The sequence below is a fragment of the Panthera tigris genome, chromosome B1, assembly GCF_018350195.1.
Source record: "Panthera tigris isolate Pti1 chromosome B1, P.tigris_Pti1_mat1.1, whole genome shotgun sequence".
Taxonomy (NCBI): Eukaryota; Metazoa; Chordata; class Mammalia; order Carnivora; family Felidae; genus Panthera; species Panthera tigris.
Window position 1 is genome coordinate 150,198,616 of NC_056663.1, and position 27,302 is coordinate 150,225,917.

The following is a 27,302-nucleotide window of genomic DNA, read 5'->3' on the forward strand; positions in this document are numbered from 1 at the left end:
TTGGTTTGCTACTATTTTGTTGAGAATTTTACATCTATATTTATCAGGGATATTGGTCCATAGCTTTATTTTCTTGTAGTGCCCTTACCTGGCTTTGGTATTAGGGTAATGCTAACCTCATAAATGATTTTGAAAGTGTTCTCTCTTTAAATTTTTGGAAGATTTTGAGAAGGATTAGCGTTAATTCCTTAAATGTTTAGAATTGACCAGTGAAGCCACTTGGTTCTGAGCTTTTCTTTGTTGGGAAATTTTTGATTGCTGATTCAATTTCCTTACTTGTTTATTGATATGTTCAAATTTATATTTTTTTTCATTATGCAGATGTGGTAAGTTGCATGATTCAAATGTGGAAAGTTGTTTCTAGAAATTTATCAATTTATTCTAAGTAATACCATTTGTTGTCATAATTATTCATAGTAGGTTGTTAGGATTTTTTGCATTTCTTTTATCAGTTGTAGCATCTTTCATTTCTGATTTTACATATGAAAGTACTCCTTTTATTTTTTCTTGGTAAGTCCAACTGAAGGTTTGTCAATTTTTGTTTATCTTTTCAAAAAAACACCTCTTATCATCTTTTATATATTTTTTCTCTAATTATTCTCTGATCTTCTTCCTTTTGCTAACTTTGGGTTTATTTATTTATTTATTTATTTAGTTGCTTGAGGTTTAAACCTAGGTTATTTGAGATCTTTCTCTTTTTTTAATGTAGTCATTTATTGGTGTGAAAGTCCCTGTTAACACTGTGTCTGGTGCATCTCATAACTTTTGTTATGTTTTGCTTTCATTTTTTTGTTGTAAGATATTTTTTGGTTTCCCTTTTGATTTCTTCTTTGACCCATTGGTTGTTTAGGAGTGTGTGTAATTTTCACATATTGTAGATTTTCCAGAGCTCTTTTTGTTATTAATTTCCAGTTTCACACCATTTTGGTCAGAAAAGAGAACTTTGTATGATTTGTTAAATTTGTTAAGATTTGTTTTGTTACCTAACATATAATCTCTCTTTGAAAATGTTTTATGTGCACTTAAGAAGAGTATATATTCTGCTTCTGTTAGATGCAAACTTTTGTATATATCTGTTAGGTCTATTTGGTCTAAAATATGGTTCAATTAAAACATTTCCTTTGTTGATTTACCCATTGTCAGGAGTGGGGAATTGAAGTGTCTTACTGTTATTGTATTGCTATCTACTACTCCCTTCACATCTGTTAGTACTTGCTTACTATATTTAGGTGCTTCTGTGTTGGGTGTGTGTGTGTGTGTGTGTGTGTGTGTGTGTGTATGTGTCCTCACAGCTGAAGTGAGTCTTTTATAGTTAGGTCTTGTGTTTTTTTTGTTGTTGTTATTTGTTGGTTGGTTTGTTTGTGTTTTTTGTTTGTTTTAATCCATTCAGCATACTATGCCTTTTGTAAGAACTTTCTCTTGCCATCTTGTTCATTGTTTTCTAGCTCATATGTGGTTCCTTTGTTTCTTGCCTCTTGCTGTCTTCCTTTGTAAATTGATGATTTTCTTTAGTGTGGTATACTTTGATTCCTATGTCTTCTTTTGGTTATCCCAGGGCTTACTTGAAACCTGATAGAGATATAAAGGTTTACTTTCAGCTGATGACAACTTAAGTTTGATCACACATAAAAACTCTACCCTTTTACTCCCCCCTACATTTGTTGTCAAAAATTACATCTTTTATATCGTGTATTTATTAATATTTTGTAGTTATTGCTCTTTTAATTTTTAATGTTTATTTTTTGAAAGAGGGAGCATGATCGTGGGTGGGGCAGAGAGAGAGGGGAGGACAGAAGATCTGAAGCAGACTTGTTGCTGATAGCAGAGTGCCTGATGTAGGGCTTGAACTCACAAATCTTGAGATCATTACCTGAGCTGAAATCAGATGCTTAACCAACTGGGCCACCCAGGTGTCCTTATAGTTATTGTTCTTTTAAATACCTTTGTTTTTTAATTTTTATACTCGAGGTATGTGGCTAACACACCACCATATTTCACAATTAAAGTATTCTGAATCTAACTATATACTTGGCTTTACCAGTGTGTTGTATATTTTACACGTTTTTATGGTACTAATTACTGTCCTTTCGTTTCAGCTTGAAGAACTCTCTTCAGCATTTCTTGTAAGGAAAGTCTAGTGGTGTGAAATCCTTTAACTGTTGTGTTTTTAGGGATGTCTTTATATTGCCTTCATTTCTGAAAAACAACTTTGCTGAGTATTCTTGGTTGGCAATTTTTTTTCTTTCTTTTTTTTTTTTTCTTTTTTTTTTTGTCTTTTAGCACTTTGAATATATCATTGTACTCACCTGGCCTGCAAAGTCTTTGCTGAGAAACTGATAGCTTTATAAAGGTTCATGCAGGTGTAAAGATGGAATGGCTAACATGTGTGAATCCAGTGGTGCAGGCCACTAACTGGAGATAGGGCCGAATTCAGGCCCACAAACAGTTGTGAGGGTTTTTCTGTCTATGTGCACTTCTAAGGCTGCAGGATGTAACCATGAATGTGCATACAAGTGGTGGAGGCCAGTGACAGAATTCAGGCCAGTGGCATACCGAGCTATGGCTGGAGGACTAGTGCCAAAAGTGTGCCCATAATGGTAGGGGTCCACCCTTGGGGTCTAGACTGGCATTTAGCACTTGTGCAGTGGCAGAAGCCTGGGCTATCTGCCTGCCTGTTTGGATCCCAGGTTTTGGGAGGGGTTGGGGGAGGGCCTGGGAAAGATTTAGATGGTAGTGTCTGCAAACATGTATACCTGTGAGCCTAAAACTGGTGGAATCTGTAGGGGCTCTGTAGAGGCTGTGCTGGCTATTGGTTTCTTCAGTGGCAAAAGACCCTGGGGTCCTCTGAAGAGCATGTCACTGGAAATTGTGGTTACTTCCACTGCATGGTTGTTACTGGTAGCCCCTGTTCTTCCTTATTTCCAGCTATCTCTGTATATCTGATAGTTGCTGGTCTCTGGGTGGGGTGAAAACTAAATGGGTTTTTCCTATAGTGCCCTGAATGGCTACAGAAGCTAGTCATTCACCCTGCATTCACTTTTCCAGTGGTGGGAGGGAAATCTTTCTAGCTGGCTTGTTCCTTCTTGGTGCTAAGCAGTGTGAGTCTGGGTGATGTGATGATGCAAGCAAAATGAATCTGTTCTGCCTTTTTTTGTGTAATTATTATCAGTTTTTTTGTTCTATCATTCCTTTTTTAAAAATTTTTTTAATGTTTATTTTTGAGAGAGAAGCAGAATGTGAGTGGGGGAAGGGCAGAGAGAGAGAGAGAGAGAGAGAGAGAGAAAGACACAATCCAAAGCAGGCTCTAGGCTCCAAGCTGTCAGTATAAGGCCCCAAATTCCAACATGGGACTCGTACCCACAAACCATGAGATCATGACCTGATCTGGAGTTGGATGCTTAACCAACTGAGTCACCCAGGTGCCCCTGTTTTTTATTCTTAAGTGGACACCTTTGCTCTCCCAGAGCTGTTTTTGTTTATAGAAAGCTATCTTAAATTTTTATCTTTGGGTGGGAGTAACAGAGGCTGGGGTTTCCTAATTCACCATCTGGTGATGTCATACTTCTTGATTATGTTTTTTTCTTCCATGGAGTTTTTACCTACCCATGTGCCAGTGCAAGTTGCTCAAATATAGTAGCTTTATCATGTACTTTAATATTTACTAAAATAAATGACCCTGATCATCATTCCAAAAGATTACTACCTGTCTTTTCTTTTAGGAGGTTTATGGCTTCAGGTCTTTAATCCATTTTGAGTTTATTTTTGTGTATGGTATAGGAAAGTGGTCCAGTTTCATTCTTTTGCATGTAGATGTCCAGTTTTTCCCAACACCATTTATTAAAAACACTATATTTTCCCTGTTGGATATTTTTGCCTCCTTCATTATAGATGAATTGACCATATAGGTGTGGGTTTATTTCTGGGCTCTCTACCCTGTTTTATTGATCTGTGTGTCTATTTTTATGGCAGTACCATACCATTTTTGTGGTTAATTGGAGCCTTTTGTGATTCCACAGAAATTTTAGTATTATTTGTTCTAATTCTGTGAAGAATGCTGTTTGTTTTTTTTTGAGAATGATTGCATTGAATCTGTAGATTGTTTTGGGAAGCATAGATTTTTTAATATTACTTGTTCCAATCCATGAACATGGAATATCCATTTGTTTGTGTTGGCTTCAGTTTCTCTCATCAGTGTTTTATAGTTTTCAGAGTTAGTTCTTTTACTTCTTTAAGTTTATTTCCTAGATATTTTATACTTTTTGGTGCAATTATAAATGGATTATTCTCTTAATTTCTTTCTGCTAATTGTTGTTAGTGTATAGAAACACAACCACTTTCCATGTGTTAATTTTGTATCCTGAAACTTTATCTAATTTATTTATTGTAGTAGATTTTTGGTAGAGTCTTTAGGGTTTCCTATGTATAGTAGGTCATCTGCAAATAGTGACAGTTTTACATCTTCTTTACCAATTTAGATGCCTTTTATATCTTTTCCTTTTCTGATTACTATGGCTAGGACATGCAGTACCATGTTGAATAAAAATGGCAAGAATAGGCATCTTTGTCTTGTTTCTGATCTTAGAGGAAAATACTTTCTGTATTTCACCACAGGGTATGATGTTGGCCCTAGGTTTACATGTATGGCTTTTATTATGTTGAAGTATGTTCCCTTTAAAACCATTTTGTTTTTTATCATGAAGGGATGTTTTATTTTGTCGGGGCTTTTTCTGTATCTATGAGATGAACATATGGTTTTTATCCTTTCTCTTGTTAACATGATGTATCATATTGATTTGCAAGTGTTGAACCACCCTTGCATCCTTGGAATGAATCCCATTAGATCATGGTGAATTATTTTTTTTAATGCATTATTGAAGTGGTCTACTAAGATTTTGTTGAGGATTTTTGCATCTATGTTCATCAGAGATATCAGCCTATAGTTTTGGGTTTTTTTTTCTGTTTTTTCCTTTCTTGTCTTTCTTTTTAGTGTCTTTGATTTTGGAATCCGGCTAATTCTGGCCTTGTAGAATGAATTTGAAAGTTTTCCTCCCTCTTCTGTTTTCTGGAATAGTTTAAGAAGAATAAGTATGATCTCTTCAAATGTTTGGAATAATTCACCTTCAAAGCTGTCTATTCCTGGACTTTTGTTTGTTGGGAGTTTTTGATTACCGATTCGATTTCATTACTTGTAATTGCTCTGCTCAAATTTTCTATTTATGATTCAGTTATGGAAGATTACATGTTTCCAGGAATTTATCAATTTCTTCTAGGTTGTCTAATCTGTTAGCATATAATTCTTGTTAACATTCTTTTATAGTTCCTTGTATTTCTGTGGTGTCAGTTGTTATTTCTCCTTGATTTCTGATTTTGTGTCCTCTCCTTTTTTTCTCTTTTCTTCTTGATGAGGCAGCTAAAGATTTATCGAGTTTATCTCTTCAAAGAACCAGCTCTTTGCTTCATTGATTTTTTTTGTTGTCTTTTTGAGTCTTTGTTTCATTTATTTCTGCTCTAATCTTTACCATTTCCTTCCCTCTACTTCCTTTGGGCTTTGTTGTTTTTCTAGCTCCTTTAGGTGTAGGGTTAGGTTGTTTATTTGGAGATCTTTCTTGTTTTTTGACACTGGTGTGTATTACTATAAACTTCCCTCTTAGAACTGCTTTGGCTATTTCTCACAGATTTTAGACCATTGTGTTTTCATTTTCCTTCACGTATTTTTATATTTCCTTTTTATTTCTTCAAATGTGTTTAGTAGTATGTTGTTTAGCTTTTACATGTTTGTGGGATTTTTTCAGTTTTTTTTCCTTGTATCTAGCTATTCTTATGTGTTATTCTGCATAAGACATTTTAGAATAATTTTGACATCTTCAAATAATTTTAAAAATTATAATTACTCTTGGGGTTTTGATATTCTTCAAAATACAAATGTTCATCCTATGTGTATGAAGGAGGATTCATTCTAATTGTATACTGTGACATTAGAATTAGCTATCATACATTCATTTATTCATTTAACTATTGTTAAGTGCCTACCACATACCATTTCCTGTGCTATGCATTGGGAATACAAAATAATGTAAACCTGTGTTTATGGAAGACACAGAGAGGAAGAGAGATAGGAAATAAAACAGATAAATATATTCCACATATATTTGTCAGCTATTCCCACAATAATAATTTATGAGTTGCCATAAGACCTGGTGGCTTATAACAATAAATAATTGTTTTTCTTGATGTTTGGTCTGTCAGTGGATTCAGATGATTTTTCTTCAGGGTTCGTGTAGCCTGGGCTTGACTTGAGGCTGCAGATTGGATTCTGTCCCACAGGTTTCCTCATTCTCTTTTGACCAGCAACTGCTCAGACATGTCCTCCTCCCAGAATTTGGGAGTCCTAGGGACAAATCGAACCTCAGACTTGTGCAAAGCTTCTGTTTACATCACATCTATTTACATCCCACTGGCCATGTTAGGTCAGATGGTCAGAGAAGGATATTTTGCCTTAAGATACTTGACAAGAAAGTAATCCATTGAAATGTGTTAGAAGATGATAAATTGTATGGTTAAAAAAAACTGAGCAGGGGAAATGATATTGAAGGCTTTGAGGGATTAAGTTGCAATTTAAATCATGTTGTCTGAATAGTCCTCACTGAGATGGCATTTAAACATAGATCTGAGGAAGGTGAGGGAGTTCTCTATGTGGATACCTCAAAGAATAGCAATCTAGACACAGGGATCACCCTACGCATAGTCCTAAGGTGTGTATTTGTATACCATTTCAAAAAACAAAAAGTACATAGAATGATTGGAGTAAAGAAAGGGAGGTAGAATGAAGTAGGATAGGAATTAGAGATTTAAGTGGAAGCCACATCTTTAGAGCTATGTAGGTTGTTGTGAGGGCTTTGGCTTCTACTGAGTTGAGGAACCATGGCAGGATTTGATCAGAGGAGTTACATGATCTGATTCACTCTGACTTAAGTGCCAAGATGAGACTGTAGGGGAGTACGGGTAGAAGTAGGAAGACCAATTAGGACACTATTGCTGGAGTCTAAGTGAGAGATGATGGTGGCTTGGACCAAGGTTGTAGCAATGGAGATGAAACTATATTTTGACAATTTTTATGTTTAAAGGTATGCTCAAAAGTTGCAATGATTGAAATATGTAAGAAAATGGTTTGGAAACACTAAAGAGTATTACTGAAACTACCTACAGTATGATAGACTGTATGGAATACATTTTGGCTTTCTCTGCAATTGATCTCTTATTGGGATCTCACCAATTCACAACTGCCAACCCTCTATATTTTAGTATCAAACTACTTACAGCTAATTGAAAATCTTTTATGCAACACATTTCTTTATGCCAATCCCTATGATATTATATGCCTCAGTGAATGTAATACACATGGTTTCCACATTCTGTAAATTTATCCTCTAATCTGGGAAAGAAACAATACACAAATATACAAACTTTTATGTAAATGTGAGTTTAGAGGAATTCTCTGAAAGAAATTAATGGAGTGATAGTCAAATGTGTGCAAAGTATGTGCAAAGGGACATCAAGAGAGCCAATATCTATGCCAGGGCCTAAAATTTGAAAAAAACGGCCAACTTTGCAAGGAACAGGAGGAATAGATTCACCATTTACACAGAGCCAACAGCTCTGGCCCTGATAAATGTGCTAAAGTATATGCCTGATTTTTTATAAATGATAATGCATAAGTGTATTTTATTACTGGTTTAAACTTGTACTTCATACACTAACAAATTTGGTACCTATTAAGAGAAGAATAAAGAATCACTAGACCATTTTTTTGCACATTAAAAATAATCACTATAGTCACATTTGTCTCAGAATTTAACAAAGCTATGTTCTCTTCATGAAATATTATATCCAGGATATATCTTTAAAATTGGGAAAAATTAACTATTGAAACTCACAATTACTTCATATGATATTGTCATAAATAAAGCCAGTTTTATATGGTATTTATGAGCATAGGCTTGGAAGCTAACCAGACTGAGTGGAAAGCAGGCTCTGCTCCTTATTAGTGGGGTGACCTGGAACATGTTACTTAATCTCTAGGTGTCTCAGTTTCCTCATCAACAAAATGAGGGTTGTTGTGAGCATTATATTTATACATCTCAAATCTGTCATCATGCCTGGCATATGGAAAATAATTCATGAGTTATTTTTATAGCTCGTATTATTATTACGTAGCCCCATATCTAATTAATTTTAATAATGTAAACTTTATAGCATGTGAGAGAACCCAATGGGAAATGATTTTAGAATATTAACACATTGTGAATGATAGCATAAAAAGTATTCTCTAGAGAGTTATCTAGGGAGTGCTATAGCAATAACCATAGTTTGCTTGAACTATTCAAGTTTCTCTTCGATTTTGGGGTAATCCTAGATATTTAATAGTAATTATTTTTTTATTTTTTATTTTTTATTATTTTTTTATTTATCATAGTAATTATTGAAGTTAACTAATAGAAAATAATTCTTGCATATAACCCATTAAATATTAAATGAATGTACCAAATATTTCTGGGTCAATTAACACATAAGTCTCTATTTCAACTATAGGCAGAGGTAAAGTTACTTCTAAAAAAAATACGATGCAATCATAAAATGTCTCATCCAGGGTGAAAGAGAATTTTAAAAATGTCATTCTATATCTTACTCCACTTTCAAATTATGAGCTGTATTTGGCAAGTCAAAGAGAGTCTTTTTTTAAGTTTATTGATTTATTTTGAGAGAGAGCATGCACACACCTGTGAACAGGTAGGGACAGAGAGAGAGGGAAAGAGAGAATCCCAAGCAGGCTCCTTACTCTCAGTATGGAGCCCGATGTGATACTCAAACTCACAAACCGTGAGATCATAACCTTAGCCAAAATCAGGTCAGGCACTTAACTGACCAAGCCACCCAGGTGCCCCAAATCAAGAAGAATCTTGAGCAAAAGTCCTAGTGGACAAAACTACAGTAAAGAAGGTCTATATATAACACTGCTTTATTAATTGTATTTAAAGAAAGGAGAGATATAATTATTAACTCCAGTAGTGGGCAAACTCATCTAGATGCTAGAACTTTTTTGGATAGTAATTCTTCAATGTACCTTGCCATTTAAATGTGGTATTTCTTAAAATAAATAAATAAATAAATAAATAAATAAATAAATAAATAAATAAATGTGGTATTTCTTAACTAGTTTCATTTTCACACATTAGTTCTAATAAAAAAATTGTTAAAGTTATTTAACAGTGTTAAACCAAGTGTTTTAGGGGCTACGAAATAGAAGTATGGCATGAGGCTTGTCTTCAAAGATCCCTGAGTCTGTTAAGAGGGAAGAGGCATATCCATGGTGAAGTACAACGTAGGTTTCATGAGAAATGCTTTAGAGGTTCACAGGAAAGAGATTAACATTCTAACAAGGATTTAAAAGCATTGAAATATGAATGCCTTGTGGGACAGAGAGGTGAAAGAGTAGTCTATGTGGAAGATAGAGGTGCATATATTATATTACACTTAGATGCATTCTTTTTTTTTTTTAGATGCATTCTTCATATGCACAAGGAAGTATGCTCTGCTATGCTTTTGAACTAGAAGACTCTTATACACATTTTCCAATGTTTGATACAGATAAGGATATAGAGTAACACAATTTAAGAACAAAAAAACCAGAAAAAAATAATTTTAAAAAATAGGGCAAGAGTGACAATAGATGGCAAAGAGGTTTTGTCTCATTGTAAGTAAGACCACAGGGAAGATGGAGAAGTACTGGGTTGGAAAAGGCTGGCCATAGGGCTCAGTCTTGGCAGTGTTCCACCTGATAGATCACAACTGATATGGTGGGTAGCAGTAGCTGGTAGAAGCTGATCTTCTGACTTCCAAGGGAAGCTGGAATTCAGACTTGGAATATAAAACATCTCAATTTTTACATTTTTTATAGTGTATTTATCTTGAGAGAGAATGAGAGAGAGAGACAGAGAACAAGCGGAGGAGTTCCAGGGAGAGAAAGAGAATCCCAAGCAGGCTCCTCACTGACAGAACGGAGCCCGATGCAGGGCTCGAATTCACGATCCGTGAGATCATGACCTGAACAGATACCAAGAGTCAGATGCTTCACCAACTAGCCACCCAGGCTCTCCAAAGCATCTCCATTTTTAACAGTTGGATCAAGCTATTAAAAATTGGAGAAAAAAAAAGTCTGAGCCACACAAAATGCCTATGCTGGTTGAATTCAGCTAGAGGGGGAAGCGATTTGCAGTGCTCCCCGAAGTAATGTTTTATTCGGTTTTGAAAGAACAGTAAGAATTTTTACCTCAGTGATCATTTCTAAAAATCTGAATTTGGCTCAGGTTCACAATAAATACAATATAAGACAAGAACTGTCAAGGTAGTGCACATTTATATAATTTATTCTTTCCTTAAAACCCTTCTTTGCTATGGAACTAAGAAAGTGCAGACAATGACATGGATACGTTTGCAAATGTGAGAATATATGATTCTAAATTTGTGCTCTAATACCTTTACCAAAACCATCAGCGCCCTACGTAACAAATTTATGAATCCATTAGTGGGTGCCATTGCCTCCCAGAAAGAATTTCTGGGAGTTATTAGATATAAAACTTTGCTGTTGCACAAAAGGTGATAAAACATTTACTTTCTAAACCATGGGGATAGTCTACTCACGACAAATTGAAGCATACGGAGACTCAGAAGTATTAACTCTGTAAGTTGCACTATTTTCTTTATAGACTTCTTTCCATAAGCCCTAGTTTGAAATCTCCTAAGTAGCTGGAGATGAGATCAACAAGAAATCCCAAGGTTCTCCAATAATCAATCATTTTATATGTTTTCTCTTCCATATTTCCATTTTTAAACACTGGTTGAGAATATAATTTAAAGAAATCCTATTTTCTCATTCTCAAGGAACGAACATGGAAATAAGTGAAAACATAATTTTGAAATCTTTGCCTGGAATATCTAATTGACAGAAGGCAAAATTTTCTTTCACAAAATGTCTTTTCTCTGGTGGCATTGTATCATGATTTCTTCTTTAAAACTGTTTTCCAAGGAACATTTTTCATATGAGCCATCACCATAATTCTGTTTCAATGCCTCAGCATCATTTTCAAACACTGACTGATACATAATTTAAGGATGGTTTTACTTAATTTACTGGGTCTTTTTTTCATTTCCTAAAAAATATATATATATTTTTTTCTTCTTAACTTCCCCTTTTACTCGTATGCCTGTCTCCTCCTTTCATTGTATAGGAGCATGTTCCCTTAACCTCACCAAACCCTTGAATTTAATAGATCCCCCAGAAACCTTCCCCTTTTACTTCTCGCTCTCCCGGGACCGTATTTCATGGCAAAACCCTATTAGCTTATTTTGATGTTTTTATCTTTCTGTGATTAGGAACCAGTCCATGCGGCCAAAACAGACAATTTTCTGAGGGCACTAAGTGGGTTTTCAGATCTCCTGTGAGGAGGAATGAGCTTCAATAAAACATTAGGCCACTACCAAAGTTGACTGGCTTGAGCAATGTAACATCTTATGTGGTTCCTGCCTTTTACTGTAAGTTTACACTCCTATGAACATTAACTCTGCCCAGCTGTAGTGCTTTAAGTGAAGGTTTGCACGCAAATATGGCCTCCACGAAAGTTACCTCAGGCTAAAGTACTTCCATCATGACAAAATTAAGCGTCACACTAGGTCTCTGGTGGTTTAGTTGGCCTCAGATTCAGTTGTGGCTCATGTTTTATTAATGTGGTGAGATTGTCCTTTATTTTCAGCCTCCCACAGCAGGTGAGCTTGTCATATTCACTAAGAGAGAACGAGAGAAGATTGCCAACCACTTGCGTGAATTGTTTCCACAGCTCTTAATTTCTGTTGAGAGGCACGCAATATAAACAAAGTTTTACTTAACTGCTGGAACATTTGTCAAGGATTTGATACACGCAAACCTCCATTTCTATACTATACTATGAAAACACTGCAGAGTCGCTCCTCTGAGTAACCCTGTGCATGCCAAGAGGAATCCCAGAACTAAGGTCTTTGAACACACATCCTCTGGCAGTAGCTAGTGGAAGGAAATCTGACTACCCAGAAAACTAGACAGGTGGCCTGGAAATAAGTTAAAAATCACAGTCGGTAGTATAGAGAGGTTCTGGTCCCTACAGAGATTTAACTTGTCTCCAGCTGAGTTTTTTGTGGTGGATGTGTGTACGTGCGTGTGTGTGTATATATGTGTGCATGTGTATTGGGTATAGAAAATAGAAAATCCTTAAAGTTATAAAGGTGTTAAAAGCTAAGATTTTTAAGTTTCCAATGTGCTAGACAAATACTCAAATTTTATTTTATTCTCTGTAACCAACATATCAGTGAATGCAAAGATTATCTTTCCTGTCGACTAATAGAAATTAAAAAAATTTGCGGGGAGCCTGGGTGGCTCAGTTGGTTAAGTGTCTGACTTTGGCTCAGGTCATGATCTCATGGCTGGTGAGTTAGAGCCCCGTCTGCTAACAGCTCAGAGCCTGGAGCCTGCTTCAGATTCTGTGTCTTCCTCTCTCTCTGCTCCTCCCCCACTCATGCTCGCTCTCTCTCTCTCTCTCTCTCTCTGTCAAAAATAAATAAACATTAAAAAAAATTTTAAAAAGAAAAAAATTTTAAAAATTTTCAATAATTATGAGGAGAATCCTTACTGTGTTTAATCCCTATTGGTATAAGCATTCATCTTTTAAAAATATTTACTGTGATTGCAATTTTTTTCTTAAATTTGAGAAGACCTATAGTTTAAAAGAGCAAGGTTACAGATTCTATATTACAAGTAATGACAATTTGCTGATCAATGGATTCTGTATATTAATCTAATTAGCTAGGTAATATGAGTTGAGAAAATGACCCAAGTGCATCATTTCTTTTTTCTTGAAATTACAATACAATAAAAGACTTTTGTGAAAAACATAGCATTGAATTTAAAATTTAAACAGTATGTTTACTTTCTGTTCACTTTATTTTCTCTGAAAAATGTTGCAGTCTTGGAACTCAAACTATTCTAAAGGTTGTATGGATACAACCGTAATCCATAATGTAAGTCAGGGAATGCTTTCTTCAGTATCTAGTATATTAATCTATTCATTGAATAATGGAAAAAATAGTTACTATTAGTGCTTTTAAAATATTCTGCCCTCAAATTATCTAGTTTGGCTGCAAATGCAAGTATGTTTACAACTTTTTTAGTCTGACTATAAATTAAATGAGTATTGCCAAACTCGCCTCCTTTTTTTTTTTTTTTTAATTTGCGCTTGGAAATCCTTATCTATGATTTCTAATTGTGTTTTGATTTACTTACATTTAGTCAAAATTTCTAGAATAAACAAATGATATGTAGAAGCTGAAGTTCATGTCTGAAACTTATACATATGAAACGCTGCTGTATATATATATATATATATACATATATATGTATATATATGTGTATATATATATTAGTGATCTAGAACTGATGTTAAAAATCTCATTACTATTTTCACAACATTAAAGTGGTTATCTTTTTAATTGTCACTTGATTATTAAAATAACATATGCCTTTTAAAGAATCATGACATAATTCTAGTATTGGGATATACATATTTTGTATTCTTCTAATTAATGCTTTAATCTATTTCCTTTATATTTAAATATAAAATTATTCTTTTAAATGGAGAGGTGATTGTTTTAACTCATGAGTTAAAATAATGTGAACAAAATTATCTAAAGAAACAAACAAACAAAAAGAATACTGTACTTTTAAAAGGACCATCAGTAGTGTCAAATGCAATGCATTTCCAGGTAGAAGATTACTATTTACTGTGCTACAGAGAAGTCTTTCAGGTACCTAATCCATAATCTGACCTCAAAGTAGTTGCTTAATCAAGCTTAATTTAGAACCATTGTGTCGATTCCTGCTCATCAAGGTGTATCTGACATCGCCATTCATTGTTTGAAGAAGAGCATGTCATTCTTTGAGGAAGAACATGTGCTCTGGAATCATACAGACATAGATTTAATTCCTGTTCCAGGTCTCACTGGGTAAAGAACATTGGGTAAGTTACTTAAATTGCATTCATTTTCTCCATCTATAGCGTAAAGATATTAATAGTTACCAGCTTTAACAGCTGCTCTTTTTATGACAACACATACTAACATAAGGTGCTAGCACTTTACGGTAGATTAAATTCTGAAGGTGTTCCCCCAAGATTTCCGTTCTTAAACACTAATTTAGTTTCTGTTGTGAAGGGACTTTGCAGATGGAATCAAAATTGCTAATCAACTGGGGCACCTGGGTGGCTCAGGCAGTTAAACATATGACTCTTGATATCGACTCAGGTCCTGATCTCCTAGTTGTTAGATTGAGCCCTGCGTTGGGCTCTGAGCTGAGCTTGGAGCCTGCTTAGGGTTCTCTCTATCCCTATTTCTCTCCCTGCCCCTGCCCTGCACTCTCTCTCTTTCTCTCAAAATCAGTAAGTGGACATTAAAAAAAATTATTAATTGACCTTAAAATAGGGAGATTATACTTGATTATCCAGGTAGACCCAATATAAACACCTGGGTCCTTTAAAGTAGAGAAGTTTCTCTGGCTGGACTCAGAGAAAGACTACATTTTTGGGTGGGGTGGCAGAAGAGAGATAATAGTGCCTAAGAGGTTAGCGATTCCGAATGTGTGGACCAGCCTTACTGTTGCAGGAAGGGCCACATGTAAAACATAACGAGGAATGTGGGCAGCCTCTAACAGGAAAGTCAGGCCCTGCGGCTGACAGGGATGAAACAGGGACCTCTCTCCCCTAGCTGCAAAGAAGTGAATTTAGCCAACAACTTAAATGAGCTTGGAAGCAAATTCATCCCTACAGTCTTGGGATAAGAAGGCAGCCTTACTGACATGTTGACTTCAGCCTTGTGAGACTCTGTGCACAGCTGAGCTGTGCTTCTCCTGGACTTCTGACCCACACAGAATGTGAGATAATAAATAGCTGTTGTCGTAAGCCACCAAGTTTATAGTAATTTGTTACAATTGCAGTAGAAAACTAACATGTACTTATTTGCTAAGAAGAAGTAATGGCAATGTGCAGTTGTTGGGAAGCAAGGATGTCTTTATTGATTGATTTGAATACACACGTAGTGAAGAAACAAAGGCATTAACAGATGACATACAAATATCAAGGAAGCTAATGCACAATAAGGTGGAAAACATTAAAACCAACTTTCAGAGAAAGTAGGTGAATTTCTTCTCTCTTTCAAGCCTACCATGGTTACACAGACAAAATCAGGCAGGAATAAGGATGCAGTTGTTGAAGCTATTTGATGTGTCCTAACAGTAGTTAAGCAGATTGCGCACAGGGCCTCGTGTGAGGAAAGCCACGGTGAGAGTTGAAGCTGGCTCAGAAAGAAAAGGGAAGGAAATGAAGATAGATGTGGTGCTGTGTTGAATAAAACTTTCAACGAATTGATGACTCAAGAAACAATTCTAGTGCACATTGCTGTTTATGGAGTCATAGCTGATTTTGGCTTAATACAGAACTAGACTACCGATGTTGATAGTTTTTCTCCCTGGTGATCCATGTGGTTAACTCCCTCACTTGCCCTTGGTTTCTGTTCAAATATCACATCATGAGTGAGACCTACTCTGATACTCTAAAGAAGCGTACCGTCTGTACCCCACTTCTGACCTCTCTTTATAACTTTATTTTTCTCCATGGAACTCATGAAGAAAACATTTACTTGTTTATCTCTTTCTTCCATTTGAATGTCTGCTTCAGACACACAGGAAGCATATTGGTGCACTGCTCTATATCTAGCATGTAGACAATGATATAATTTGCTCAATGATTGAGTGGATGAAAGAGAAATCTAAACTCTCGATTTCGGTTTGAAATACTCTCCTCCATGTTGTCAAAGTACTTCCCTGCATCATTCTGCTTGAAGCTTTCCAAAATGAAAATAAGTGAATCTGGATCAAAATCAATTAAAATTAAAACTCATTAAAATATTTCTAGAGAAATTTTGTCCAACAGTCTAATTAGTGAGAATGTTTTCATTATTTTTTTTTGGTATTAGGAATTTTAGCCATCTGTTTAGAGAATGCTTTTCTTTATTTTGTCCACTGTAAATTTAATTATAAGGACAAATGGTTCTATCCTAATACACTAGTGTGTTTGATGCCTCGTGTTATCATCAGCACCATTTGCAAATTATGTGTTTTTTAAATGCAAATTCTAATCCAATTGAGCTAGGTGGTAATGGTGGATCCACACTTTTATTTAAGAGAAGAGTTTATTTAGAAACAATGGAGTTTAAAGAGCTGCTCCGTGTCAAGCAGTAGGATTAGCATTTAGTGCACCAAACTAAGGAAAATAGCAAGGGACTAATGTTTACTGAGTAATGAGAAGGCAGGTAAGTTCTCAACTTTCTACTAAAAGAGCTAGTCTACATATTTCATTTTTTGTCCTATAGCATTGTTTATTAGCACTGTCTAATTTTTCTTATTGTTATGTGGCTAAACAATTTTAGCCACATCAAAACAGAGAGAAGAATTCAGATGTTGACATATCTGGGAAGTTTATCATGTCACATTTTTGAACCTTAACATTGTGGTCTTTTTTACTACATAGTTTCACATTTTCTTTGAAATATAAGGCTAAATAGCAACAAGGATTATTTGCATGAAATGAGTCCCCTCTGCACAGTACCATCCATAAACAATGCATATGGTTCAATAATGCAAGTTGAAAATCAGGGTCCCATTTTTTTTTAAATTTTTTTTAACATTTATTTATTTTTGAGACAGAGAGAGAGCATGAACGGGGGAGGGTCAGAGAGAGGGAGACACAGAATCCGAAACAGGCTCCAGGCTCTGAGCTGTCAGCACAGAGCCCGACGCGGGGCTCGAACTCACGGACTGCAAGATCATGACCTGAGCTGAAGTCGGCCGCCTAACCGACTGAGCCACCCAGGCGCCCCCAGGGTCCCATTTTAAGATGATGGCACGGTAACATAGGCTAAAATCAGTTCCTGCCATTTAATTAGATTTATTTTTATGAAAAGATGCTCAAGATTATTTCACTGGAGATATTATTTTAAGTTTTCTTCTCGAGTGCCATAATTATTGACACTATTTTCAGCTAACCACAGCATTTTGACTGAGAAGTAATTCTACCATCACATTTCTGTCACGTGGTATAACTAATAGGCTCAATTTTTCCAGCAAAGCGAGTTAGATGTGTAAAAACAATTCAAAGCCAGTAAATGCAGTTCCTTGGAAACATTATAAGGAAATGTCACACAATAACATTTACCTGCTATGTTTTATTCTTTAACCCTCAAGCACTTTTGTTGTTTCCTGAGCTGAGATTAGTAACTTAAAAAGCTTTTATTAAACATGTACAATCTAAATGAAACACTCAACCAACTGTAAATTCTCTCAATTAGACTTCCTGCAAATGACAAGCGAGTGTGAATGTGCAATAAACCTTTGAATACCGGTGATTTAGGGCCAAGCAGCACTAGAGGATTTCTAGCAACAGATTGAATGCAATTGATTGTGTGGTAAAAGGCAAGAAAAGTGTGTGGTGGTTCCTTGTTTGCCCTTTCATTCCTTAAATCAAGAGAGGATACTTGAAATGCAAAATTTATATTAATGTGCTTTGAGCAACAACTTAGGGCACAGAAAAGACACAACCACTCCTAGGTTAACAGTTGCATTATTTCAAGTCACCAGACCTCAACTCCTTTTGAGCAATATAAGAATTACTTGTAGATAAGAAAAATTCATCCAACGTGTCATTTATTTGCTTTTTGTTTGTATGGAAGAACAATTTATGGTATTTCTTTATGGACCATAATAGACTTGCTTTAGACTTTCTGATGATAGAAGCTTACTGTATGTAAAGGAACTGCTTTGGTCCACATTAGCAGTTTTAAAATTTGATGGTGACAGCCAAACATATCTGCCTAAATATCCTATTTGACATTTATATTTATTTTCTGGAGTTCTGTATTTAATCTCCCGTGGAGAAAATTTTGGGACCTGTAAAATTTGTAGCTCAGTGATAAGGTCTTGAAAAGTAAACAATATCTGCCTTTTAAATAGGAAGACCACAACAACAACTTTTAAAAGTATTCTATTTTATTTTGCAATATGTATATTTATCTTTAAAATACAGCACTTAAAATACAGCACTAAATTTTTACTATTTATGTATGCACACATCATACCAGGTTACATGGTGACAGCAAACAGTCCCAAATCTATGCGACTAAACAGTTTTCATTCTGTTTAATTCCTGTACTAAAAAACTATGAGTTTATCTGAGCAAAAATCATGATCTGGCAGTGCTGAACTAGAAATGGTTAGGAGCTCACTACTGGCAGGAGCTCTGAGAGACCTTTATAGAAAAGTGATGGAAGCAGAACCAGGAAATTATGATTGGCTGTAGTTTAAGCATTTGCCTTATATGGAAAAACTTAGCTGGCTATTTGAGATTGGTTGTCCTTAGGTTTTGATTTCTTAACTTTGCAGGATATACTAGCTTAGATTTTGGTTTGCTTATGTAGGCTACAGAGGCATTAAAGCCACCTCAGTCTAATGGCCTCTTTGTTTAATTAAGTTAACAATTCTCATTCATGCTGGATGTCCATTAGCAGACAGAAACGGGGCATCTCAAACATGGTCACTTAAGGACCCAGGCTGATTGATCTTAAAAGCTGGTCATTACAGTTTCAGAAGGAAAGGAGGAAAGTGAGCTCTGGCAATTCTCAGTCCAAAGGTAATAAATAGATGCTGTGTTCACTTTCAACCAACAAAATAGCTGGTTTGCTTGTTTTCAATTTCCAGAAGACAGGTGAAATATTTCAAAATACTACCTGACTTTATGTTTCTTTCTTAGCACAGTTTTCAAATCAACCACAACTGACATTGTGCTACTACATGCAAAGGTGATAAGTTGCCAAAATCATGTACACATATTGATAAGAATGTTTATGCACTGACAATCTTCAGCTATTCTGTACTGAAGTTGTATCAATTCGCTGTTAGTAAAATAACTCTAAATTACAAAAATTTACCAACTTCAGTGACATGTAAAAGTAAACAATAAGCTCAAGTATATTTATTTCAATAGTAAATGAATAAACAACAAAGTAACACAGGGGTTGGCAAGCTACTGCCTAATGGCCAAATAAGGCTTGAAAACTATTTTTGTATATCTCATTAAAACTAAGAATGGGTTTTACATTTTTAAATGGTTGAAAAAAACAAGGGAAAATATTGTGCAACCCATGAAAATAATATAAAATTCAAATTTCAGTCTCTAGGAGTAAAATTTTATTAGAATTTAGCTATGGCTGTTGGTTTATGTTATCTAAGACTATGTTGTACAACAGCAGAGTTGATAGTTGGTATTGAGACCATATGGCCCCGAAGCTGAAGATATTTACTGCCTTTTCCTTTATGGAAGAAAGTTCCTTGGCCCCTGAGCTAAAATATATATATATATATCAGCTGGCTTAGCTTGAGCTTGCCTGAGATGGCTCTCCTCCACATGTCTCTCTCCTTGTAGAACGGGCACATTCCTCTCATGGCAGTGATGACAGGCACGACTATATTTCGTAAAGATATCCTGGAATATCTTCACGAACATATAGAGAAAATTTGGCAATAGAAAAATTTGAAATATCTTATGTCTGACAGAATTTAGATCAAAGATGCCAAAAGAAAAAATAGATCTCCTGGAATAACTACCATATTTTGAATGATTAATGTGTCACAGACACCTGGTGCATATTTTCGGGTTTAATTCTATGCATTGAGATACAAGATGTATTATAAAATTTCCACAAATTTTTATACCTAGTTAGGTAAAAAAAAAAAAATAGGGTTAGAACCTCAGGTCTGTGTGCAATAGGCATGACCCTATGTCATGGAAAGCACAGGAGAGTTCGAGATTTTGTGTATTGTCCAGCCTAATGATCAGTAGTTCCTCTTTTGTTCACAAAATTGCCTGGTTTGGATGATAAATTAGATGGTCACTCTAGTCTGAGTTCAATGCTTTCAATTGTGTCTCCTTGTATTAAAACAGAATAGGAGTCTAAATGTAAAAGCCCTGCACAATCTACCAACCTTCCTTTTGTCCTTAGCTAAAATGAATTTATAAAAAAACTTATTTTAGAAATAAAATCCCTCATGCTCAGGATTTAGGCCCTTTATTTCCATTTTTAGAAGGGAGGGACTTTTCACCACAGTGATCTCAGCATTGTGGGATTCCTTTGAGTTCCTGCACATGTTGAAGCATTATTTTCTTATTCCTTTGGCTTCTGGATATGATCAATCTTGTGTTTTGGAACAGTTTTTATATACTTCTTTGTGTTTGTGTTTTGACATTATTAGAGTTGGTCGTATGTGGTTTATAGAACATACATTCAGTAATAGGAAATAATTTGGGGAGACTTTCATACTAAATCTGATTTTGACTATTATCTCGTTAGAACAACTGATCTCTCATTTTTCTACATAAATCAAAGTGGGATATACGTAACACAACAAAAGTATAGTCATAACCAAATATTGTTAAATGTAAGACAATGGAGAAATATGGGGTTTGTTTACCTGATTTTCAGTAATAGAAGTTAGAGCTTGAATTACTTACTAATTTAAAGTGTTAATTAAGTCCTTAAGCTTAAGAGTTTACAATTACAGTAGGTGTAGAAATTTCACTACTTTACTGCCTTCTTTGAATGTGTGTTAGTGTTAGTTTTTCTGGCCCCAAACCTAATCATATGCAGAGACCGGTTCTCAATTAACATTTATTGACTAACTGACTGACTGATTGATTGACTTAATGCACAAACTGAGTGAACTTGGAAGGTAAATTTGAGTTCTTTTATTAGAATTCAGTGATGAATCTGTTTATATATAACATTTTGTTCCAACTTTTTAAGAAGGAAGTTTTACCAATAAAACCATAGTGATAGATCATATAAATTAACATAAGCAAACAGAAAATATAGTCAATAAAATTGAAAGATTTCTTTTAAAAAGTCATGGGAATATAAACAAGAAAGCTTCTCAAGTGGATGCTGTACAGAGAAATAACAGGTTCTATGTTTTAAATTTTTTAAATGTTTATTTACTTTTGAGAGAGATGGAACACAAGTAGGGGAGGGACAGAGAGAGAGAGAGGGAGACACAGAATCAAAAGCAGGCTCCAGGCTCTGAGCTGTCAGTACTGTGAGATCATGACCTGACCCTAAGTTGGACACTTAATCCACGGAGCCACCCAGGAGCCCCTCAGGTTCTATTTTTTTAAATAAAATATTTGTGTCTCATATTTAAGAAAGGATATAATGTTTTCCCCTTAGCAATTATGGCTAATAATGAACTCAAATTTGGAAAAATAGCCAAACATAAATTTGAAAAAGACTTATATTTCCCATTTGAATTATGTATAAGCATAGCCACTCTGCTCTTACAGGGCTATAATCTTGAAAACACCAGTGGTTGGAAATCTTCAGGTGAAGAACAGATCTTATGTTAACTAGGAGTGGGAGGGGCTACAAGGTAAAACTATGTAGGTGTATGCACTTAAAGCATATACTGGAAGAACTGAAAGGCTATTTCTGTGTATTTACTAGATTAATGTGTTTTTTTCAATCACGGACAATGCATTCTCCAATGCATTCTCCATTGTCTCTTTCTTGATTGCACAATCATAATGGGAAACAATATATTAGGTTCTCTTTGATGAAAGGAATCTGAGGTGAAAATAGATTCCCTTGGATAAAACGTGCATGTGAGAGTGTACGCATATAACCATGTGTAGCATCCCTCAGTCACATTCATCTTGAGGCAGTTCAGGGAGTTGTCGCTGCTTAAATTTGTAATTTTCAATATCACATAGAGAGTGATTGCAAACACTTTTTTTTAAATGTTTATTTATTTTGAGAGAGACAAAGTGCAAGTGGTGGAAGGGTGGAGAAAGAGGGAAAGAGAGAATCCCAAGCAGGTTCTACACGTAGTGTGGGTGTGATATGGGGCTCGATTCCATGAACCATGAGATTATGACCAGAGCCAAAATCAAGAGCCATTTGACTGAGTCACGCAGGCATCCCCATTATAAAACCTTTTTAATGGGTCATTAAGAAAATATAAATCATATCCATAATTCTCAAATAAGGCAAGGCTGGAGATAATGAGCTTTAGTTATGTTTCTTTTTGTTATCTTCAGATCATTTTGTCATTTTTTGAGCAGGTGATCCAGGTAGCTCCCAAGTCACTGATTGTCAAATTGACTATATGTGAGAATTCTGATGTCCCTTCCCACATCAACTTTATTAGATTTTTTTCTGTGGCGGCTTGCTCATGATGTTTGAAGTTTTCTAGGGGATTCCCATGTAAACCAGGGTGGAGAACCACTGAAGTAGAGTTCTGTTAGAGAACATTATTTTTCTTAATCTTTAGTTATCCTCCCCAGAAGGATGATAGAACTAAAATTTAAATTCAAGCCCTTGAGAGAGAAGTACAATAAAGAGAAGGGTGATGGCATGCATGCTGGCACATATCTTCTACATTTGATAAAGCAGTCTGGTTGGTCTCCTTACGATATAAACCACTGGGGAAGAACACACCAGTGAGGACTCCTGAACCTTGGCTTCCTTGCTCTATAAATCTGGGGCCTTGGCAAGACCAGAGTTAGTGCCATATAGAGAGGAGACTGAGAAGGAGCCAGAATGGAGACCAACACTGAGAGTGAGGGTATATTTTTGTTTGCTTGGTTTTCCTAATTCAGAAAGAATTAAACTTCAGGAAATAAAAAAAGAGTTTAAACACATATGAGATTCTTTTCTCTTTTTTCTTATCCTTGAAACTGACCCTGGGGCACCTGGGGGGCTCAGTTGGTTGAGTGTCTGACTTTGGTTCAGGTCATGATATCACAGTTGGTGGGTTTGAGCCTCACGACGGGCTTTGTGCTGACAGCGTGGAGCCTGCTTTGGATTCTCTGTCTTCTTCTCTCTCTGCCCCTCTCCCACTCATGCTCTTTCAAAAGTAAACATTACAAAAAAAAAAAAAAAAAAAAAAAAAAAAAACTTACCCTGCAAGAGAAGCAAGCAATAGAAATTAATTACATCATTTATTAAGCATACATTCATGCATGTCATGAGTGAGATATGAATCAGATATACTGCCTTTTTCTTAGAGTATATAAAAAATGCACATAAATAACTTTAATACTAGAAAGAAAATACTGTTACAAAAGTATTATATTTTTCTATTTTCTCTCTAAATACTATTAATATTTTAATATTTCCCTAATGATCAGCAATTCTAGATCTGTCCTATCCATATTCTCCAACACTACTTTCAGACAAAAATGAGGGCAGTAATAACTAATATTCTAAAAAGAAATAGCCAAAAAAAACCCCAAAACTATCCCAATATTTTGATACCTAAGTCAAAAAAACAGAAGCATTTGGTTTCAAGTCCTTTGTGGAGTAACCACTACAAAAGTCTGAAAGACCATCAATAAGTAGGGATAGAGGGAACATATCTCAACATTATAAAGGTCATATACAAAAAACCCACAGCTAATATCATCATCATCAATGGAGAAAAACTGAACTTTTCATCTACAGTCTGGAAAAAAACAGGGATGTCAAGTCTTACCATTTTTATTTTTAAAAACTTGTTTTAATATTTTTTTTTTTTGAGAGACAGAGACAGAGTGTGAGTGGGGAGGGACAGAGAGAGAGGGAGACACAGAATCCGAAGCAAACTGCAGGCTCTGAGTTGTCAGCACAGAGCCCCACGTGGGGCTCAAACTCATAAGCTGTGAGATCATGACCTGAGCTGAAGTCAGAAGCTTAACTGAGCCACTCGGGAGCCCCAAGTCTCACCATTTTTATTTAACATAGGCCTGGAAATCCTAATCTCAGCAATCAGAAAACAAAAAGAAACAAAGGGCATCCAAATTGGCAAGGAAGAAATCAAACTTTCACTATTTGCCAATGACATGATAATATATGTAGATATGTACTTCTATACACCAACAATGAAGAAGGATAAAGAGAAATCAAGGGATCAATCTCATTTACAATTGTACCAAAATCCATAAGATACCTAGGAATAAACCTAACCAAAGTAAAAGATCTGTACTCTGAAAACTATAAAACAATTTCGAAAAAAATTGAAGATGACACAAAGAAATGGAAAAACATTCCATGCTCATGGATTGGAAAAGCAAATATTGTTAAAATGTCTATATTACCCAAAGCAATCTCCACATTTAATGCAATCACTATCAAAATACCAACATCGATTTTTCGTAACTAGAACAAAAAATCCCAGAATTTGTATGGAACCATAAAAGACCCCAAATAGCCAAAGCAATCTTGAAAAAGAAAAACAAAGCTGGACGCATCACAAACAGACTTCAAATTATATTACAAATATAGATGAGTTTGTATTCTTAGAATCTTATGTGTAGAATCACTCAGTGTTCTCTCTCTCTCTCTCTCTCTCTCTCCCCGTAATCTGGCTTATTTTCAAGTAGAATAATGATTTTTAGATTGTTCCATATGGTTGCTTATTTATCCATTCACTGTTGATAGATATTTTGACTGCTTCCATTTATGGCTCTTACTAATAAACCTGCTATGACATTTGTGAAAGAAAAAACAACAAATAAGTAGTGATCAAGACAATAGGGCACTGGCACAAAAACAGACACATAGATCAATGGAACAGAAGAGAAACCCCAGAAATGGATCCACAACTATATGGTTAACTAATCTTTGACAAAAAAGGAAAGAATACACAATGGAAAAGTCTTTTTAACAAATGGTGTTGGAAAAACTGGACAGCAGCCTGCAAAAGAATAAAACTGGACCAATTTCTTACATACAAAAGAAACTCAAAATGGATGAAAAACCTTAATGTGAGATAGGAAATCATCAAAATCCTAGAGGAGAACATAGGCAGTAACTTCCTTGACATCAGCCATAGCAACTTCTTATTAGAAATGTCTCCTTTAGTAAGGGAAACAAAAGAAAAAATAAACTATTGGGGCTTCATCAAGATAAAAAGCTTCTGTAAAGGGAAAGAAATAATCAACAAAACTGAAAGTCAACTTATGGAATGGGAGAAAATACTTGCAAATGACATATCTGGTAAAAGGCTAGTATTCAAAATATATAAAGAACTTATAAAAGTCAACACCTCAAAAAACAAGCCATCCAATTAAAAAATGAACAGAAGACACGAATAAACAATTTTTCAAAAACATGAAGTTAGATGACAGACACATGAAAAGATGCTCAACATCACTATCAGGGAAATACAATTGAAGGCTATAATGCACTATCACTTCCCACCTGTCAGAATGGCTAAAATTAACAGCACAGGAAACAGGTGTTGGGGAGAATGCAGAGAAAGGGGAACCCTCTTACACTGTTGGTGGGAATGCAAACTGGCACAGCCACTCTGAAAAACAGTATGAAAGTCCCTCAAAAAGTTAAAAATAGAACTACCCTGATTCAGCAATTGCACCTCTAGGTATTTACCCAAATGTTACAAAAATTCTGATTTGAAGGGTCACATGCACCCTGATGTTTATAGCAGTATTATTAATAATAGCCAAATCATTGAAAGAGCCCAAATGTCCACTGACTGATGAATGGATAAAGAAGATATGGTATTTATATAGAATGGAATATTACTCAACCATCAAAAAGAATCAAATCTTGCCATTTGCAATGACATGTGTGGGGCTAGAGAGTGTACAGCTAAGTGAAATAAATCTGTCAGAGAAAGGCAAATACCATATGATTTCACTCATGTAGAATTTAAGAAACAAAACAGACATAAGGGAAAAAGAGTAAAAAGGTGGGGGGCAAACCAGAAAACAGACACTGATCTACAGAGAGCACGGGGATTATTATCAGAGAGGAGGTGGATGGGGGCATGGATTAAATGGGAGATGGGGATTAAGGAATTCACCTGTCATGATGAGCACAGGGTGATGTATGGAAGTGTTGAATTGCTATATTGCACACCTGAAATTAATATTACACTGTAGGTTAACTAACTGGAATTTACATAAAAACTTGAAGCTAAAAAAAATTAAAATGTCCAATTTTAATATTCACTCAGCATTATATATATAATATATACATAAAATAATATAAATATATATAATTATATATATAGGTCATATCAACAAAATTGTAACTTTCTAGAATTTTTAAACTCCAAAGAACTTAGAAATTATTTAGGAAATCTTTTTATTATTTATTTGTTTTATTCCACTCACGTTGGAAAAGTATGACTTTTGTGATATTAATTCCTGGCACAGAGTTAAAAACTCAGGGTCTTAGCATTCAGTTTTGTCTTATTTTAATTATCTCATGATTGTTTTCTTTGAACTGTAAGAGAAAGATCAACTAGATTATTGTTTATTATCTCAACATAAATGTCAGAAACCTATCTGTTTCAGACCTCAACATACAAATTGACGTATTCACAAAAGTAAACATTGTTAAGGGAAAATTCTAGAATATGAAAAATTTGTCAAGTAAATATTTAAGAAAAGTTTACCCATTATAAACATTGAGATTCATGGATTTATTAGAAATTAGAGCTATATGAATACAAATGGTTTAAAATATTTTAACGAAAAGAACACAGCTGCATCAATAGATTAAAAATACAGCATCACAGCTTATAAAAAATTTCATAGTAATAAATATAGCTAAGATAACTATTTTTCACATAATTTAACATTTTTGTTAAATACTCTGGGAGGTTTTACAAGCAATTTTTAGAAAACAAAAATAGTAGGGAGTATTGCCACATGGTACATTCAAGGAAATGATACAGGGAGACAAAATAGAAATCCCAAAAATCATACACAGACAAAATCAAACTCATTTAACAATATTGAGAATAAAACTATTTTGTTATGTAAAATTGATTAGTTTGAAATGTATATATTAAGTATATTTTTATAGTTTGAAATTGCCTGGTTTCTGGAAGGCAGAAGTTGGAAAATTTTGGGAAGGAGGTTCGAGAGAAAGCATGAGACGAAGTAAAATTATCATTGTTTTCCAAGTCTAGCAGATGATACATTAAAAATTATGTCCAAATTAACCTTTCCAGATTTATAGTAATTATAATATGCAGATTTTCATGTTTACCTGACTGAAAGTCTAGAGGAATTGGAGATTAACACAGACTCTAATATACATTATTTTTGTCAGCTGGG

The 27,302-nt window shown here is 35.0% G+C and overlaps 1 pseudogene; it reads left to right on the forward strand.

Moving 5' to 3' along the window:
• Window positions 1–2,501: 2,501 nt before the first annotated feature.
• The window catches only part of LOC102958653, a 37,584-nt pseudogene continuing 12,783 nt past the window's right edge, over window positions 2,502–27,302 (forward strand).